This window comes from Macaca thibetana, chromosome X (genome assembly GCF_024542745.1).
Source record: "Macaca thibetana thibetana isolate TM-01 chromosome X, ASM2454274v1, whole genome shotgun sequence".
Lineage (NCBI taxonomy): Eukaryota > Metazoa > Chordata > Mammalia > Primates > Cercopithecidae > Macaca > Macaca thibetana.
In genome coordinates this window covers 11,683,366-11,703,342 of record NC_065598.1, presented here as the reverse complement: position 1 = coordinate 11,703,342, position 19,977 = coordinate 11,683,366, and the positions used below count along the sequence as shown (strand labels likewise).

Here is a 19,977-nt window from a genome sequence, read left to right as displayed (position 1 = left end):
AGCAAACATTACACGGAAAATACAAAGGAACTCCCCTGAAACAGAACAAAATCAACACATTACTCCAGCAACAGTAGATTCCAAACTACAGTCAGTTCTTAATTACCTAGAAGTAGATTACCTGGTTTGAGAATAATGGTGGTCAAAAACATGGTGCTAACCATATCCACATATAAGCAGGTATGTACTAATCAGAACTTTATTGCAACAAATAGATGCCATAGTGTGTCTACCTGTAACCATTTGCACTATCCAGGTATGGGTAGTTCTGCTATAACACTTGCTTTATAAATGTGAATTTATTTCAATTGAATTAATACATTAGGGAACAATTTGATTACAATGCAAAGTTTGTGTTTGCTTATGGACAATTTCATCTGGGAGAAGCACTATGAACTCAGAAAACTACACTCACCAGAACACAACTGCATAGGAACACATGCACACAGACACATACAGGCACATACACACACACACACCCTTCAACATCTACAGATACCTCAGTTCACAGCATGTGTTAGGAGCCACGCCTATTCCCATCTGGTGTTACAACTTCCCCTCAGAGGTTTAGATAACCCTCTTTCCAGCCCTTCCCAGTCACAAGCTGCAACTCTTTTCACACCCACCTCCACAAGCAAACCTCAGGGCTTTTCAAGGGAAAGCGCCATAGGTATTGTAGTACTTAACATATTTCTTAACCATTCAATTTGTGAAGAGGTGTGCTGTCATTTTTATTAGCTTCTTATCTTTTAAACATGTGTCACTGACAAAGTTTTTGAGTAATTTAAGTGTTGTGTCTCTCACCCATTGTCCCTGTAAGCCTGGTGTTTTTCATTGCATGATTTTGCATAATGCCATAATTTTAAGAATGCATATGTCACATTCTATCAGAACTCACTATATCTATCTTCCAAATCTTCTCCAACATGAAATACATATATTCTACTGCCAGACTTCTATAAAAGAATATAGAACATGGAGACATATTGCAGAAGCCTAGAGCAACTGTGAGAGTAAAACAGCAATAGTCCTTAAGATCCAGACTTTACCCACGCCCAGGGGAGCTCACAACACTGAGAAGGTACAAGCTCTCAAAGGAGCATTAAAATAAAGCTCTTGGAACTCCAAGGAGATCTCTGTGGCAGAGATTGGTCAGCTAGTCACCAGACCAGTTTCTCGTATTCACGGCACCCATAATTACAATTCCTAGCCTCTTGTGGTCAGATCTAGCCTCAGAACAGGTTCTCACTAAGGGATGTGAGCCTTCTCATCCACTCCACACTGCCTTTCAAACTCAGCCTGCTGTATGCATGTCTTTGAAGCTGCATGCTGAAGATGATGGATACACAAGACAGAATGAATTTAGGTCCCTGTGTCACTCCTTGGAGGAAACCTTACAAGAGCAGGGCTTAAGGGATTTTGGTATTGCAGACATTAGACATTTTGGAGTGGTTTGGGTACAGTAGCTTTACCTTGTTAAATCAAATGGGCTGGCCAATAGCCTGCCTGAGCACTTTCATCCTGCTCCAGCTTAAATATTATAGGTCTAGCACAAAAACCTTTTCAGACTGTTCAAGAAGGCATGTACTTCGTATGCAACAGTTTCTCTGCCAAATGTAGGGGTTAGATAACAGTGAATTTACAAAAAAAAAGTGAGGGGAGAGAAGAATAGGAGTGACTATCAAAGACAGTTACAGAGCCAACAATTCTACTCCTAGGAATATGCTCAGTAGAAACACATACGATCACCAAAAGACAGGCATGAGAATAATCAGACCAACTCTGTTTAACATAAACAGTAGAATGGATAAATAGATTGGGGATATTCATACAATAGAATACTGTACAGCAATGAGAATAAATGAAATACAACTACACACAAAGATGTGTCTAATAAACATGACTTAAGTGAAAAAAAGACAGACACATCTATATGATTCCATTGATATTATGTTCAAAGACAGAGGATAGAAATCAGGAGGATAGTGATTAACTTCAGGAAGAGCTCCAAGAAAGACCACTGGAGTTCAAGTTGTACTCTAGTTCTTGAACTTGGTAGTTGTGTCACAGATATATTCAGTTTGTGGAAATCCATTGAGTCTACACCTATGATTTTTTACATGAGTATTATGCATCACAAAACAGTCTTAAAAAATAACAAGTGTTACTGATGTAAGGACAGAAGTTTAGACAAGGCACTTTAGAGACTCAAAGATCCAATGTGTCTACAGTGTCAACTGTATTCATTTAGGTAAGTGAGAGACAAAGATTCTTTTCTGGTAGGATGTTTACAACTACTGGGAACCTCTACCTACATCCTCATCTTGCAGCCCAATCTGATAACCTCTAATTCAAACAATAAATTGTTTATTTAAAATTGGAATACACTCTCAAGTCTTAGGAGTCACATCTCTGCAGACACTAAAAAGAATACAGGCAGAATTTGGGAGGAAATGGAATTTTTGGCTAATGATAACATCAGTTTTTGTCAACAAATCTCTCCCTGTCTACTTTTCCTTTTTTCCCCTCCTTTCTCCTGATTTTTATTTCCCCATTCTTTCTACACACACATGAGCATGTGTATACACACAAACACACATATACATACACAGTAAGTTTATCTTCTATAAGTTTGTAATACACTCACACCTCTTGACTCACTAAAGTAAGCAATGGCTATGTCATTCAAAAAGCTTAGCCCACTCCAGATGCAAGAGAAGATTCTTTGCCAATCAAATCCTACCATGGAATCAATATATGGCCATCGCCAGGGCTAACCATTTGTGTACTGGTTAACGTATATGACTTAGAGCCCTTTCAGGACAGAGACCATCTTAGAATAAATTAAGAAAAAATAAAACAACTTGTACAAGTAAACCCACCAAGGTATACTGGCTTCTGACAGGGCTGGATCCAAAGCCGCAAATGTCCTTTCACCCAGCCTCTCAGTAGATGCTAGCTCTCGGGCAGAGGTCCCTGGAACTGACACCTATGGTTACAGGGAGCTCTGGACTTACATTCCTAAAGGCTTGTCACCATAGAGGAACAAAGCCTTTCTTTGTCAACTCAAGTTCATAAAACTCTGGGGTCAAGCTCTCACTGGCTCAGCCTGGGTCCTGAAGTCTGATGATCAGTAGCCACGGGGGTATATGAGGTATGGTTGACCTAGAGAACGAGAAGACCCCAAAAGGAAAAAAGTGATGTTCCAGGAAGAAGAGGGAAGAGTTCCCAGAAGGGGAACAAATCACACATCCACAATCCTTGTGTTTTTCAAACATGGGCAGCAAATTACTGGGGGAAGTGGGTCATGAAGCCACTTTAATAGGCTATAATAAGCAGAATATAAAAAAGGATAAAATGAAACAATCAGGTTTTATCAAACTCAATATTATTTTGCAGAACTTCTGTTTTAATTGTGCATGTGTATGCATGCACATACACACATGGTATATATGTGGACTAGGTAACAATGGAAGACAAATTTCTTACTGTGGGTTTTGGTCAAATAAATCAGAGTACTACAATCATCAAACATCTGATTCATTTAACATGTGAGCATCTATACCTGCCCATTTGTGGGAATATTCAGTATATATTTCATACCTCTTCTCATGCCTTCATTTATTGTGGTTATGGCTGTAGATATGGTAAAAACTGTAGCTGAGACATTTTTATTATGAACTATTATGCCTTATTCAATCAGTGAGAAAATGCTTAGGAAGAAGAAATGCACGATTGTAAATTTATTTTCAACATGATACCCAAACAACAAAGTTGTCTAAGAATTTAATTGGTTTCCTCATAAACACTAAGAAAATTATTTTCAATTACCTAATTGTGTATTATCTTTATAAAGTTACTTTCAATCATATGATTAGTACATGCTTGTTGAAGATAATTTGTTCATTACAGAGAAGCATGAAAAGACCTTTTCAGTTATTTGTGAACTCAAATTCTGCAGTATATGGAACACAGAGAAGTACATTTCCCACTTGTGTATAACTCCAGCATTTTGAGCTATTCCCCATTAGGGCAACCACTGTCGCCAGCCGATGAGTGAGTTCATAATTATTAGGTATCCATGTAACCACCCCTTTTTAGATATCAATTCAGCAAATCCTCTCTGCTCTCTAGAGCCAGAGCTCTTCGTTGCCTAACCAGCAGTCATTTCCCCTCCTTCTTTCCTCCCAGAGTCTCAATTTTGCAGAGGTATCAGATGGCCATTTGCTGGGCTGGCAGTGGAACAGAGGTAGGGAGAGCTGCGGCCCTCTCTCACACTAGAAATAGACCCTAATTGATATCATCCAGTGTTTGTCAATGAAGGACCACTACTATTTTGAGAAGGACAACTTTTCATAATGTAAAACTGTTTTACTCATGTTAGGATGTTTAGAATCTCTGGTCCCTTCCCATTATATGCCAATAGGACCTCCACCTCATCATTATAAACAATTAAAACACCCCAGGGGCATTTCACAACATCTGTCCTCCAGTTGAGAATCACTGGGACTCTTAAACAGAGGTTGGCAAACTTTTTCTGTAAAGGGCCAGACAGTAAATACTTTAAGCTTTATGTGCCATATTGTCTCACTTGCAACTACTCAACTCAGTAATTTTATTGCAAAAGCAGCCAAAAATTTATATGTAGATGAATAGGAATGGCTGTGTTCTAATAAAACTTTATTTAAAAAACAGGTGGTGGACTGCATTTGCTTGCAGAACACAGTTTGCTGATGTCTGCAAGTCTAAACTAGCCATGTCAATTCCTCTCACTGGGTAGGTTTAGGAAACACACGGGGGGCATGGTGCAATTCTAGACAATGAAAGATTGGGGAACTCTGCTATGAAGTTTCTGAGAAAATTCTCCACTCTCTCAAAAAAAGAGGCATGGACAAAACATACCCTGCTTCCCTCTCCTCACCTGTGGTCTTTTTTTTTTTTTTTTTTTTTTTGTGAGGATATGCTACCGGAGCTATTGCAGCCATTCTTTTTTTTTTTTTTTTTTTTAATTATACTTTAAGTTCTAGGGTACATGTGCACAACGTGCAGGTTTATTACATATGTATACATATGCCCTGTTGGTGTGCTGCACCTATCAATTCGTCATTTACATTAGGTATATCTCCTAATGCTATCCCTCCCTCCTTCCCCCTCCCCACAATAGGACCCTGTGTGTGATGTTCCCCTTCCTGTGTCCAAGTGATCTCATTGTTCAATTCCCACCTATGAGTGAGAACATGCAGTGTTTGGTTTTCTGTTCTTGCAATAGTTTGCTAAGAATGATGGTTTCCAGCTGCATCCATGAGGTTCAGCCAACACGCTGACATGGCACATCAAAAACGATGTCAAAACCCAGACACCTTGAATCAAGTTTACCAACCCTAAAGTGGCCCTCTGGATTTCTTATGTGAGATAAAAAAAAAAAAAACCCAGACACTTTGAATCAAGTTTACCAACCCTAAAATGGCCCTCTGGATTATGTGAGATAAAAAAAATTGTCCTCCTCTTTAATCTATTTTTGTTGTGTTTTCTATTACTTGCTGCTGACAGCATCTTAATGAATATACTTTCAATTTGGTCATAAGGCAATAAGGATAATATATTTCTACCAGAATATGGGGATGATGTTCAGATGGATGTTTTTCTTCTGCAATCAATAGCCTTGTTATTGTTTTCCAAGTGTATCTCTGAATAAAAATGAAATTATTAAAGAAGAACAGCATGTTGATTGCTTTCTCAACTCCTCTTCCCTTCTTCCCCCATGCTGCTAGAACCCTGATTCTGAATGTTTGGGCCTCTGTGAAGGTGAGCCACAGAAGACCATCTCATTGCCCTTTGCTAGGTGTGACCATGTGACTCATTTTGGACAATGAGACTCTCTAAGGGAAAATTCTAGCTTCTAGAAAAGATGTCCCTCCATGATTAAAAGAAATAGCCTCACAAAGAGAATGCTCACAGTGCTCTGGCCACTCCTGCTTCATGCCTCTGAACCACAGCCTGGAGCTGTGGCAACCACATTACACCCACGAGGTGACAAAGCCTGAGGCCGATGGAGCAGGAAGAGGGAAAACACCTGGATCATTGTTGACTTCACTGAGTCCATGAACCCCAATCCAGGAATCACATGCATCTAGGAATATTTTGTTTAAGCCCCTTTAATCAAGCATTGATTTACTGGCAGCTAAAATGTCCTGATAAACTCAAAACAAGAAAGTATACTGAGGATGACATTTTTCACTTAAAACATAGTAGCTATTTAGGGTATACATGTCTTACTAAGTATAGGTGTCTCTAAATAAATGACCCATGTTGTAGTAGAGTGTTGACATCCACTCCCATGGAAGCAGGTGCAGCTGGATAACCTGGAAGGGCAGGGCTGGGAGGCCACATCCCCTTCTATTTCATCTCTCCTCTGAAGCAAGCCAACTTTTCCAGTGTGGTTTCCACACCTCCCTTCAAAGGATCTACTTGTCTCAGCAGAGCAACCAGTGGACAAAGGGGAACCCAATTTATTATCTGTTTGCTTTTAATCATTTCCTGCATAGCAAGTGTGGGCTATTACATCTCCTTTGTGGGAAAGAAAGTGAGCATGGCAGGAGAATATAAATATTTAAAACACAATTCCTATTCAAATTGTTTAATGACTATTTGAGAAGAGAAAGAACTCTTTACAGTGGGAACATTTATACAGAGAAACATCTGTAAGTGCAAAGTTGTATTATCTAAAGGTAAAAATATGTATATATCTAAATCTGTATCTACATATTCATTTGTAATTCCCTCTGTTTCCAACAAGAATCACGTGATGATATTTGATGACATAGGACCAGGGCCAGAAAACTTTCTGTAAAGGGCAGATATTTCAGACTTTGTAGGCCATATGGTCTCTGTAGCAACCACTCAGTTCTACTGTTTTAACTGTAGACAATACATAAATGAATGGGGATGGTTATGTTCCAAAGAAAACTTTATTTATGGACAGTGACATTTTAATTTCATATAATTTTCACGTGTCATGAAATATTATTCTCCTCTTGATTTTTGGGAACCATTTAAAAATGTAAAAACCATTCTTAGCTTAACACAAACACAGGAAACTGAATGAATTTGGCCCACAGGCTATGGTTTGCCAACTCTAGGACACAGCAAAAAATCTAAAATGACTTGTAGGCCAGCAATGAAACTATGAATTATGTACAGTATAGTGTTATACATATATGTTCTTGCATTCAGATGATCTTTAAAAAATGTTAGCACATATACCTATAATAGCTAGCCTTTTTAACACATCACTATATTCTAGATACATGAAATTTATGGAGTTTACATGACCACATCGGCATGAAAGGGAGAAAAAGTAAAGCACTAACCAGTAGAGAAGGATTAGATGCTTTATTGCCTCCTATGTGTGTTTCATCAACTTACTTAAATAACACTCTATTCTTCAGCCTGTTAACGTGATCTCAACCGGAAAGCCAAATTATGAACTAATGGCATCATAATCAAATTATCCCCAGAATGTGGTTCTCTAGAAAACATCAAGTTGTCCCCTTTAGTGAACAGAAGATCATCAGAGGATAAGATTTTGAAGACTGCTGTCAACAATTAATAAAATTTAAGTTGAAAAAACATAAGCTTTCCTGGTTGAAAGGTGGGGAACATAAAAATATTTTTCTGTTTATATCTCCATCAGAGAAAACCTTATCTTGATATTAAAAATGAAAAAAAAAATTGCTTCAGAATACTAAATTCTATGCAAAAAGTAACAGATCATTTTTATAATGATATGATCTTCCAGCTTTATCTTAATTTGCTAGTAAAAGTTATTAAAATTTTATAGATCTGAAATTTCTATTGTACTTGTACAATATATATCCTTAATATATTAAACTATCTCTTATGTTTCATTCATTCACAATAGAGAAAACTAAGAAATTCAGGTTAGAACTGTCTGAGTTAGCAATTTATATTTTCTCTGGGGTTGATTTTTCAACATTTTATCACATTTTGGGAAATCATATTTACCCAATCTTCTTTCTGTTGTCTAAATAGATTTTCTTCTCCCTTATCCCCCATTCTGATACCATTTTTATTAGTTTCTTATATATCCTTTTGGTATTTTTATGTAAATATAAGCACATTTACTTTTGTGAGTCTTACTATTTTCACTTAACAAATATGTCCTGGAGATCATTATATATCACTGCATAAAGTGTTTCCTTGTTCTTTATTCTTACAGCTGCATAGTGTTGCAAGCTATTTTAATCTAGGTTCTCATCGATGAATTTTTTTGAATTTGCCCATTATATGGTAAAACAATGGAATTGTTGAAATATAATTAACCTTAGAGGGAATATGGCATAATTTTCCTATTTTACAAATAAGGAGACAAAGGCCCAACTTGCTCAAATCCACCTGAAGTTCCAAATACCATTACTCAAGCTTTCCCCATCACTAAGTACTTCAAGTCTTGTCACTAGGTTAACTCCTGTGACAAATGCTGCTTGTCAACTTCAATACCTTTGAGGAAGTAGAATGCCCACAACTTTAGCATAAAATTTGAATATCATTTTAATGGCACCTCAGATTACCTCCTGTCTTTTATGGGTTTTGAAATACTCAGTATACTATTTTTAATGTCATAAGAAAAAACTCTGCCCATGAAATCCAAAGACTTAGCTGTAAACATATTCATCACATTGTTATCTAAAGCAAAACACTGGAAACAATCTAAGTGTTAATAAATAGGAAACCATTAAGTAAACTGTGGTACATGTAGCTGTTAATTTTATATTTATAAAGAAGGTTTAATGATATGGGAACAAAATATTTTGTAAAAACTTAATGATAGAATAGTGCATTTGTGTTAACTGTAAAATGGTTACAAAATTTAAAGAAAATAGAAGGCTAACTGACTATATCATTACCGATAGAATTTTAAACATTTATATATCTTTTTAAATACATTCTATATATTCGAAACTTTTTACAATAAAAGTGTCCACCTTTACAATCAGAAAAATATTTGAAGAATTTGTGGGTATTGTTGTTTGGACCCTTGAATTTATATGGGTATTCTTTTAGCATTTTTGAAATTCAAGTTTATTTTTTACTTGGTAATACATACCTAGCATTTCAAATAAAAATAAAATAAAAATATAAAGTGTGGATGGTACATGGAGAACCACTCATGTCCTTGTGTACCCCACCCCCTCATGTATAACCCTCTGAACTACCACTTTACAGAGTTAAGTAATGTTATTATTTTTTTGTGTATCCTTCCAGCCATTTTTACGCAAACACAAGAAAAAATATATGTTCCATCTCCCTCATTTTTTTAAAGCGTTTTTTTTACCTTACATTTTCACTTAACAATAAATGTATTCAGAGATCTTTCTATATCACCGCATAGAGCATTTCCTTCTGCTTTTTCACAGGTAGTGCTATATTTTAATTTTTAAGCAAAGTTCTCATAGACCCTTTTCTTAAAATGTGTTCATTCAGTGTGATATTTCAAAAGAGTGATATAAAAACTAACTCTAGGTCAAATATATATATTTTAGCAAGACAATGCCTTTCACTTAGTATAGCATTTCACTTTGGGGTTTTTTAAAACTTCACTTTCCCTATATAATGTATGTAAAATACCTGATCATAGGTTCTTTAATATCACATTTAAGTACAAAAAAAAAAAAAAAGCCCTCCCATGATCAAATCTTTAAGTATTTTACAATACTTAAAGATTTTTTTTCTGATTGTAAAAGTAGGATGCTTTTATTGTAAAAAGTTTTAAAGCTATTGAACATATAAAGAAAAGATATATAAATACTTGAAATTCTATCAGCAATGATATCACTTAGCCTTCTATTTTCTTTAGACTTTATATCTATTTTACAATATTATCTATAATTCTCTCCTGGCACTAAAGACAAAATGTATATAATTAGAGAAGACTAGGACTTTTAGGACTAGAAGGAAAGGAAAGAAAAGAAATATGAGAATGAGAGGATATGGGCCCAGATATAGGGCTGGGTCCCAAGCTGTAGAGGTAGGGAACAGTTCACTGCCAAGGATAAAATGGCTACAATAAATAAGTAGTAATAGCAGGTCCTAAAAATCAGAAGGAGCAGTGCAATCTGATAAATGACATACGGAAGCAGGCATACCTGTGATAATCAGTATTTGACATCATGTGGAATACAGTATGGTTTCACTCTGATTTATTCACAATTCACCAAATACTTACTCAGTACAGACATACCTCAGAGATATTGCAGGTGTGGTTCCAGACTACTGCAATAAAGCTAATATTGCAATAAAATGGGTCACATAAATTTTTTGGTTTCCCAGTGCATATAAAAGTTATATTTATACTATATTGTAGTTTATTAAGTGTGAAATAGCATTATGTCTAAAAGAACAATGTGCATACCTTAGTTTATAAATACTTTATTGTTAAAAATATGCTAATGATCATCTAAGCCTTTAGTGGATCGTCATATTTCTGCTGATGGAGGGTCTTGCCTCCATGTTGGTGGGTGCTGAGTCATCAAGGTGGTGGTTGCTGAAGGCTGGGGTGGCTGTGGCAATGTTTTAAAACAAGACAACAATGAAGTTTGCTGCATCGACTGACTTTTTCTTTCGTGAAAGATTTCTCTGTAGCATGTGATGCTGTTTGATAGCATGTTACTCACAGAACTTCTTTCAAAATTGGAGTCAATCCTCTCACACCCTGCTGCTTCTTTATCAACTAAGTTTATGTCATATTCTAAGTTCATTGTTTTTATTTCAACAATGCTCACAGCACCTTCACCAGGAGTAGAATCTATCTCAATAAACCACTTTATTTGCTCATCCATAAGAAGCAACCCTTAATCCATTCAAGTTTGATGATGAGATTGCAGCAGTTCAGTCCCATCTTAAGGCTCCACTAAGTCTAGCTCTCTTGCTATTTTCACCACATCTGCAGTTACTTCCTGCACTGAAGTCTTGAACCCGTCAAAGTCATCTATGAGGGTTGGAATCAACTTCTTCTAAACTCCTGTTAATGATATTTTGACATCCTCCCATAAATCATGAATGTTCTTAATGGCATCTAGAATGGCGAATCCTTTCCAGAAGGTTTGCCATTTACTTTGCCCAAATTCATCAGAAGAATCACTCTCTATAGCAGCTATAAATGTACAAAATATATTTCTTTTTTTAAAACTAGACAAGTGTAGTAGTGAGAATGTGGAAAAGAGTAGAACAAGAAGTTCAACCTATAACTGACTGTGAACAATCAATTGAGATAACTCACTACCTTCAGACCAGCCAAATTCCTTAAATAATGAGACTTGGAAGTCAAAATTACTCATTGATGATTGGGCTGCAGAACAGATGTTGTGTTAATAGGCATGAAAACAATATTAGTCTCCTTGTACATCTCCCTCAGAGCACTTGGGTGGCCAGGTACATTGTCAATGGGCAGTAATATTTTGAAAGGAATCTATTTTTCCTGAACATAAGTCTCAAGAGTGGGCTTAAAATATTCAGTAAACCATGCTGTAAACAGATGCACTGACATCCAGGCTTTGTTGTTCCATTTCTAGAGCACAAGCAGAGTAGATTTAGCATAATTCTTAAGGGTGCTAGAAGTTTTGGAATGGCAAATGAGCATTAGCTTTAACTTAAAGTCACCAGCTGCATTCGCCCCAAAAAAGAGAGTCAGCCTGTCCTTTCAAGCTTTGAAGCCAGACATTGACTTTTCTTCTCTAGCTATGAAAGTCCTAGATGGCATCTTCTTCCAATTAAAGGTTAGTCTACACTGAAAATCTGTGGTTTAGTGTAGTCATCTTTATCAGTGATCTTAGCTAGGTCTTTTGGATAATTTGCTGCAGCTTCTCCGTTAGCACTTGCTGCTTTACCTTGTACTTTCATGTCATGGAGACAGCTTCTTTCCTTAAGCCTCACAAACCAATCCCTGCTAGCTTCAAATGTTTTATCTGCAGCTTCCTCACTTTTCTCAGCCTTCACAGAATTTAAGAGTTAGAGTCTTGCTCTGGATTAGGCTTTGGCTTAACAGAATGTTGTGGCTGGTTTGATCTTCTATCCAGACCACTCAAACTTTCTCCATATCAGTAATAAGGCTATTTCACTGTCTTATGAATTGTGTGTTTCCTGGAGTAGCACTTTTAATTTCCTTCAAGAGCTTTTCCTTTGTATTCACAGCTTGCTGAACTGTTTGGCACAAGAGGTCTAGTTTTTGGCCTATCTCAGCTTTCAACATGCCTTCCATACCAAACTTAATTATTTCTGGCTTTCGATTTGAAGTGAGAGATGTGCAACTCTTCCTTTCACTTGAATACTTGCAGGCTACTGTAAGGTTATTAATTGGCCTGATTTCAATATTGTTATGTCTCAAAGAATAGGGGAGCCTGAGGAAAGGGAGAGACATAGGGGAATGGCTAGTGGTACAGCAGTCAGAACACACACAACATTTATCAATTAAGTTTGCCATCTTATATGTGTGGTTCATGACAGCCTAAAACAATTCCAATAGTAACATCAAAGATTACCGATCACACATCACCATAACAGATATAATAATAATAATGAAAATATGAGCACATGCTGTTGAAAAAACGGTACTGATAGACTTGCTTGATGTGGAGTTGGCACAAGCCTTCAATTTGTAAAAAGTGCAGTATCTGTAAAGCACCAATAAACCAAAGTGCAATGGAACAAGGTATCCCTGTATCTACTACAGACCAAGAAGGTTTAATACAAGGGTACTTGCCCTTGAAGAGTTCATAAATGAGACACAGATCAAAACCGGATTCAATTATAATACAATCTATACCAGTCAGCTGTTGCCACAACAATGCTGCATAACACAGTGTCATACAAGAATAACCATCTGTTTTCATGCTCACAGGTTTGCCTGATGGTGCCGGTCCATGTGAATCAAGCTTCTAGGACCAACAGGTTAAACTAGGCAGTTCTTCATATAGAAATGTTAAGAGCTTTTTGCTTTTTTACATTCTTTTTTTTTAGCAATGTACAATACCTCAAAGGCATTCTCCTACCAAAAACTTGTACCAAAACAGATACCCTGTGACTTCTGTCCCTATTCCACTGGTCAAAACAAGTCACTTGGCCAAGTCCAACAGCAATGGGGCAAAGAAGTACCTCCACCTCTAGGAGGTAGAACTATAATGTCACATGGAAAAGGCTTGGATTCAGGGAAGATTTAAGAATTGGGAACAAAATTGCAATCTATCACATAATGAAGAAATGTTATGAAAAGAGCAGGGCACAAGATGTCCAGCACAGATAGGGTACACAGTTGCACTAAACTTCCCAGCTTGCCTCACAGTGACATAGGGTCAGAGTTCTGCCTAATGGAATTAGGGTAGAGTGGTATACTTCAATTCTGGGCGTGGCCCTTAAAAACCTCTCACCCAATCTTCTACCATTCTGTCCCCTCATCTGTCAGCTGAACACTGATGTGCAGGAAATCTTGGATAGCATACTGAAGATGAGAGAGTCCTATCTTACAGGTTCTCAGAATGACTGAGCATAGCAGAGCTCCCCCACACCATCAGGTATACCTGTTTTGTGCATCAAGCAAACAAGAGATCGGCCACAAAAATTGAGGGGTTAATCTGTTAAAGCAGTGAAATTATCTTCACCAATAAAAGATGTCAGTCGAGCTATTTCACCCAGGATTGGGAGGTTGGAGAAGGTGACATGGAACAACCTTAGATTAAAAGCTGAAACATAAAAGACAGACGGGAATTTTCCAGGTGTAAAAGAGGCAACATAAAGATTGTTCCAGACAAAATGAAGAGTTTATACAAAGGCTCAGAGTGTGGCACTTTTTAGGACTTCTAAAAAATTCAACATGGTTAGGGGTAGACGTGTGTGTGTGTCTGTGTGTGTGTGAGTGTGTGTGTATACACATGTGTGTTTGGTGTTGAGTAGGAAATTAAGGCTGGAAAGGAGGAATAATAAGTACAGAGAAATATGGTTCTCAAAGGAACCAAGTGAATTGGGCCAAACCCAAAAGGGTAAAGATAAAGAATATGGATTTTGTCCTCAAAAGTATATAGACGGAAGGGACAGGGAGGATCCAATTTGCACGTTACAAAGCTTCTAAGTTAACCTACAAATGGTATTGTAAGTGCTGACAGTTTAAGTACCCCAGAGTGGGGCTGGCAAGTGTGACTGTGTTCAGGGTAAACTTCCAACCATATCTATCCTTCCCCCGGCTAGCAAAGAAGGCTGACACCCAGACTGCCCCAAAGGGAAATTTGAGTACTGGGCAGAGAGATCAAAGAAGAACAGTAAAATACCCATGTAAAGGGCAGAGAATAAATATTTTAGGCTTTGCAAGCCATGTGGTTTCTGTCACAGCTATCCAACTCTCTCAAGAGCAGCCATAGTATACAAACAAAAGGGCATGGCTTTGTTTAAATAAAACTTTATTTATAAAAATGGTCATAAAGCTTTCTAAAATAAGTAAACACATCAGATAGGTTATAGTTTGCCAGCCCAGGCCCTAGGCCATGAAGTAGGACATTACCCTGAGCCACAGTTCAGTTGGGCATGTCTGGGATTTACACCAAAACTAATTCCAGACTCCACCACTGTATAGCTGAGACTGCTAACCGCTCCTGTACTAGGGAAAAGACTGGTAACTTGGATCATGAATTTCAGAAGAGACAAATATCCAGGACTCCAGTTACAGGAATCATTGTAAAATCACCACAGTCAGTATGTGATCCAATGTTGAATTAGCCAGATGGCGTGTGTTCTCCCCCACACCGGTCTCTGACCAGATAAATAGCTGTGCCAGTTCAATAGAAAAATACACTAATTCCTACATTCACTGGGAAAATTTTACCATTAATTTTATGAACTTTTGCCTACTGCTTTCTTTGAACCTAATTTTTGTCAGGTAATCATGCATTATTTTCAATTAAGCAAATCTCGTAAAACTTGTGAAGCCTATAAAAAATTACCAAAATAAAAATTAAAACCCTATAGTAAATTGTAATTGCAGGGAAATTACTTTTCATTTTCAAACTTTGGAAACATTTCTTTCACAGAAATGATTGTGTTTTCCTAGCATTCAAAAAAGGCTTTCTAAAATAAAAACTTACTGACATCTGTAAAAACCCATTTCAGTATCATCATAACTTTGCTTGTTGAGCTTAAAGCAGTAAAACAGAGACTCCTTAGAGTCATCTGTTGATGACTTTTTAACCATCAATCATATATATATATATACACACACACATATATATATACACATATATATATAATTTCAAATGTAAAAACAGAAATAAAAGTTTATTCTCTGAGACCAAGTCCAAGAGCAGGCTATTTACTTTTAACATGTGCATTGTATTCCTTTATATTCAATAAAGAAGTACTGACACAGTAATTGTTCAGCTAAACAAATATGACAATTTGTTTGCAACCAATGTTGAATGAATTGTATATGACTTCGCTCACTAATTATTTAGTATAGACTATTTATCTTATGCCAAATTCTGTAAACCATACTTGAAAATATACTTCTGAAAGAACAGTTCTGGCAGAAAACCCTTCTCATCTCTTTGCCAGGAAAAAAAAAATTGGGAATGTTAACTTTGTTATCTAAAACTAAGGCTTAGATTTCTTCAAGATAATTTTCAGAGCTTAAGTACATAATGACCTAAATTACTCAGAAGCAAGGCAGCATACTTTTGATATATGCTTTTGCTGTAAAGAACTAGAGGTAGTCTATGGTTTTTCATTACAATGCTCTCAGTCAAATTATAGGAAAGTTAGATTAAACTCAACTCCAAATTGATACAGCCTACCTCCATTCCTCTGACTACAACTAAATCCACTTATCTAGTTTTATTTCCATTTGGAAACAGATTAGTGAAGGTCATTAGCCATTAGGACCAGATGGCTCAAGTGTACTGTAAGGAAATACTAGGCATTCTCCCGTTGACTTGATTATCAGTTCATCAGCACACATTGGTTGAGGCTATACAAGTAGTATCACCCATTCTTTTTCCATCCATTTTGAACTGGATGTTTATCGAAGGCAAACATCACCCTAACAAGCAACTCTCCAGCTCCCCAAAAATATCATGTCAACTTAGTGACCAAAGAATAAGCATGCATACTTTTTCCAAGTGCAACAAATTAGTAGAACAATTATGTCCACTTCTAACGGTCAGTTTCCAATAGTTCAAGAAGTAATTTGAGATCAGAAGTTTCAATAAAGATAAGGTCTATATTAATTGGTAATGTGCATTAGTGAATTCGAGTATTTATTATAATATACTCAATTTGACATGCGTGTGCCCACATGTGTGCTGATAACGATAAAGAAGAGAAAACAGGAAAAGGCATTGTTTAACCCAGGCAGGGGTCAGTTAACTTTTTCTGTAAAGAGCCAGAGAGTAAACATTTTAGGCTTTGTGGGCCATAAGGTCTCTGTGGCATCTATTCAACTTTGCTGTTGTCAGGCAAATGCAGCCATAGATAATACCTACATGAATGGACACGTGTTCCAATAAAACTTTATTTATGGACACTGAAATTTTAATTTCATATTATTCTTTTTTTGATATTTTTGAACCATTTGAAAATAAAGAAACTATATTTTGCTCACAGGCTATGCCATAACAGTCAGCAAGCCAGATTTGGCTCATAGGCCACAATGTGCCAACCCCTGTTTTAGCCTATTCATGATGTTCTTTTCCTGCTATGATTAGCTTTCAAGATTCAAGATCATTTGATGGTAATGGTGGTAGATTTCAGGATGGTATGCTTCAACAAAGGTTTTAAACGGTCTTGAGTTTTCTTACTGAGCCAAGTGTGAAACCAGTGGTTTCAAGTTCATTCCTTAAAGATACATTTCTAGTTCACCAATAATGTACATTCTCTTACAGCTAAACTTCCATGGTTAACCTCAAATGAAATAAAAAAGACTAAAGTTGAACAGTGTATGTGTATGTAAAGGGAGAGAATGAACAGCTGGAAGGACCATAAGCAGAAAGTGAGACTTTCCAGGTCATGCATTTAAAGTACAAGTAAGTTTCACTGCAGCTGTCAGTCTGTACCAAGTTCTGATAGCAAGAAGGTAAAACTTGCTTGCCCCAGACAATGAGAGAGAGAGAGAGAGAGAGAGAGAGATGCTTGGAATGGAACAAAGCCTGACCTAGACGCCTTCTTCCCAGAACTGTGAGCGACTAGACTTTCACAGCTTCAAACTAGCAACCCTTGGGAAACTAGAGTTAAATATTCCTAAAACAGGAATCTAGTTCTGTTACGAAACTGTTCATCATTTCACCTCCTGACAGCCACAAAAATCAGCAGAACTTAGAAAGGACTCAGAAGATGAGCAAGTAGCATTTTTAATAAAATTCAAATCCAGAGTCTTTGGGGGTTTTTCATTGCTAGCCTCCAGAGCTCACTATTATCAGCAATATTAATACAATTACTCAGTAAAAATAGCAGATACGGGAAAACCCTGACCTTTTGCACTACTTCTTTAACTTCCCCTTTTCCCTGGAAAATATTTAATTCTGAATAAGATAAAGGTAAAAGACAGAAGTTTAGTAGTATCTAAATGGATTTGACATAAAAATCTAAGGAAACTATACATATGTATTTTATATGTTTCCTCAAATATAAGATACTTGTAAGAAAATTAGTATTCTTTACTATGACAGATATTAGTCACTGCTATATACCACAAAATAACCCATGCAACTACAAGAAAATGCAAAATAAAGCATCCCCCAAATTTACCTACTACTGTAAGAAATCATCATATCAACAGTGGGGACTCAATCATTATCATCAAGTCTACCATTTTGCTTAAAGAAAAGAAGTCAAATCAGGGACTCTATCTATGAACATATCACTCAATTTAATAACATCCCTATGAGTTTTGGATCTCAAATCATCTCCCTCAGGCAAAAGGGGCATAATCATATGTTTTTCTACTGGGCTGCATTCTTCTATAAACATTTGAAAGAGTGCATCTGCTTTACAAATAAAATAGTCAATGCAAAGAGCAGTAACAATAAAAATATATGCCTGTTTTTATACTATTACTGGTTTATAAAGCAATCATCTGTAATGCTCTCATCTACAAGGATGGAAAATGATATAGAACTGTTACCAAGGAAACAGTGAAGTAAAACTGCATGTAAACTATCAAGCAGTTTAAGAACCAGAAAATTAGAAGAACGGAAAAAACCATCTTCAGATAGAACCATGACACACTGTGCCACCCACGAAGGATGCAATCAAGGGTCATAACTCTTACTGATGATGTAAAGGGTCCCAACTACTTGCCAGGAATTCTAACACTTGGCAGCAATTTGTTTTAATGGTAATGGGTTATTGAGGGGCAATGTGAATTCTGATTTTTCCCACGATTAAAAGGGCATAGAGTCTGGAAACAAATAGTTAAATGTAGACACTCTAAAAAGTCAAAATATGCAATTTATTTATTCCAGTGTCGATTAATATTCTCTTGGAATTCTCTGTAATTACACTGTCTGTACTCACAGATAGGACACTAAGCAAATATCACTTCCAAGATATGCCTTCTGAATTAACATTTAGAAACTCGAGTTTGTAGGAACCAAAGGCAAGGCCAGGACCCAGGGTAACTACATGTGTTTGCCTCTAAACCAAGAGAATTTTAAGCACTCAAGTAACCATGCTGATCAAAGCTAAATCCTTTAGGAAGATTATCCATTCTGAAATCAGGAAAATCCTGCAGTATAAGCACTTTTATACTTCACCTTTGAAAAAAGAACTTGATTTCTGTAACAGTGTTTAAAACGCATACAAGACTTTCTTCCTCCCAAGGCAGAAACAAGCAACTGCAAACATGTGTTTTTACGTGCTGATGACCCTCTAAAGGTATTTCTATCTCAGCTTGGGGACCATCCTTGAGCTCACACTAAGGAAAAAGAAGAATTATATGGATGGACGATTTCTTAATCGGCACATCAGCTCAGAACATCTGCACCTTCTGTCTTTAGAATAAACACTCTACTGGATCACATTAAGGATAGAAAGTGAAACTCACATTCATTTACCAAATTTTAAACTCTCTTTTAAATAAGATACCACTCTCCCCACAACCTTGCTTGAGTTTTGCAAAAACTCAGATTTGTGAATATCATGTAGGCATCCTAGAATTTAGTAAAAAGAATATGAAACATCTTTTCACTGACACATGACACTGTGCTCTCCGAAGTTCCTAAGTTTAAGGACTAAACCAAGGCTCTAGATGTTTTGTTAAACTGTTTTTAGCATCTGAGGCCACCAAAAAGTATCCTGGTTACTTTGAACTATACTATTGGTTGAACTTCCCTTTCCCTTTAGCAGTAGCTCTGTCCATCACACAGAGGGTTCCACTCAGTCTCTAAACTTGCCCACAGCTGCTTCCCAACCATGGTTCATTATTTGACAGCTGTTTAGAAACTAGCCCTAGGCAGAAGCATGCAGGAAGTTAATAGAATAGTGGTGTGAAGCAATGGCCCTCTATGAGATCAGCTTGAAAGCAAATAACTTGCCACACCACAATCATCCACTGCTTAACACATCAGTCTTCCGATCTGTAGGACAACACCTCTTCCTGAGCTGCTCTAAGACCTATCAACGGTGTATCTCCAGTCTACTTAGAGTAAGTTGCACTGGGCCTTTCTCCCTGGGGAAATCTGCTAGTGGCATGAAGACCGGCCCATATTAGTAGAAAGGGAAGGTGGAGATGGGCAGGCAGAACAAAGACTGTAGATGTCAGAGAGAATGGCAACATCCAAACATAACCTTTCTGAAGTGGTCTAAATGTAATTTAACAAAGCAAAGTCAACATACGTTTCTACCTCGGACGATTGGAAGCTGCTCATCCCTGCCTGATGCAATCAACACATCTCACTCTGACACTCAGGACTGAAGGAAAACCTG

At 37.0% G+C, this 19,977-nt stretch overlaps 1 protein-coding gene across 7 annotated transcripts in view; it reads right to left on the bottom strand.

Moving 5' to 3' along the window:
* The window catches only part of FRMPD4 (FERM and PDZ domain containing 4), an 863,942-nt gene that overhangs the window by 573,373 nt on the left and 270,592 nt on the right, over positions 1–19,977 (bottom strand). The gene's annotated exons all lie outside the window — the stretch shown is intronic.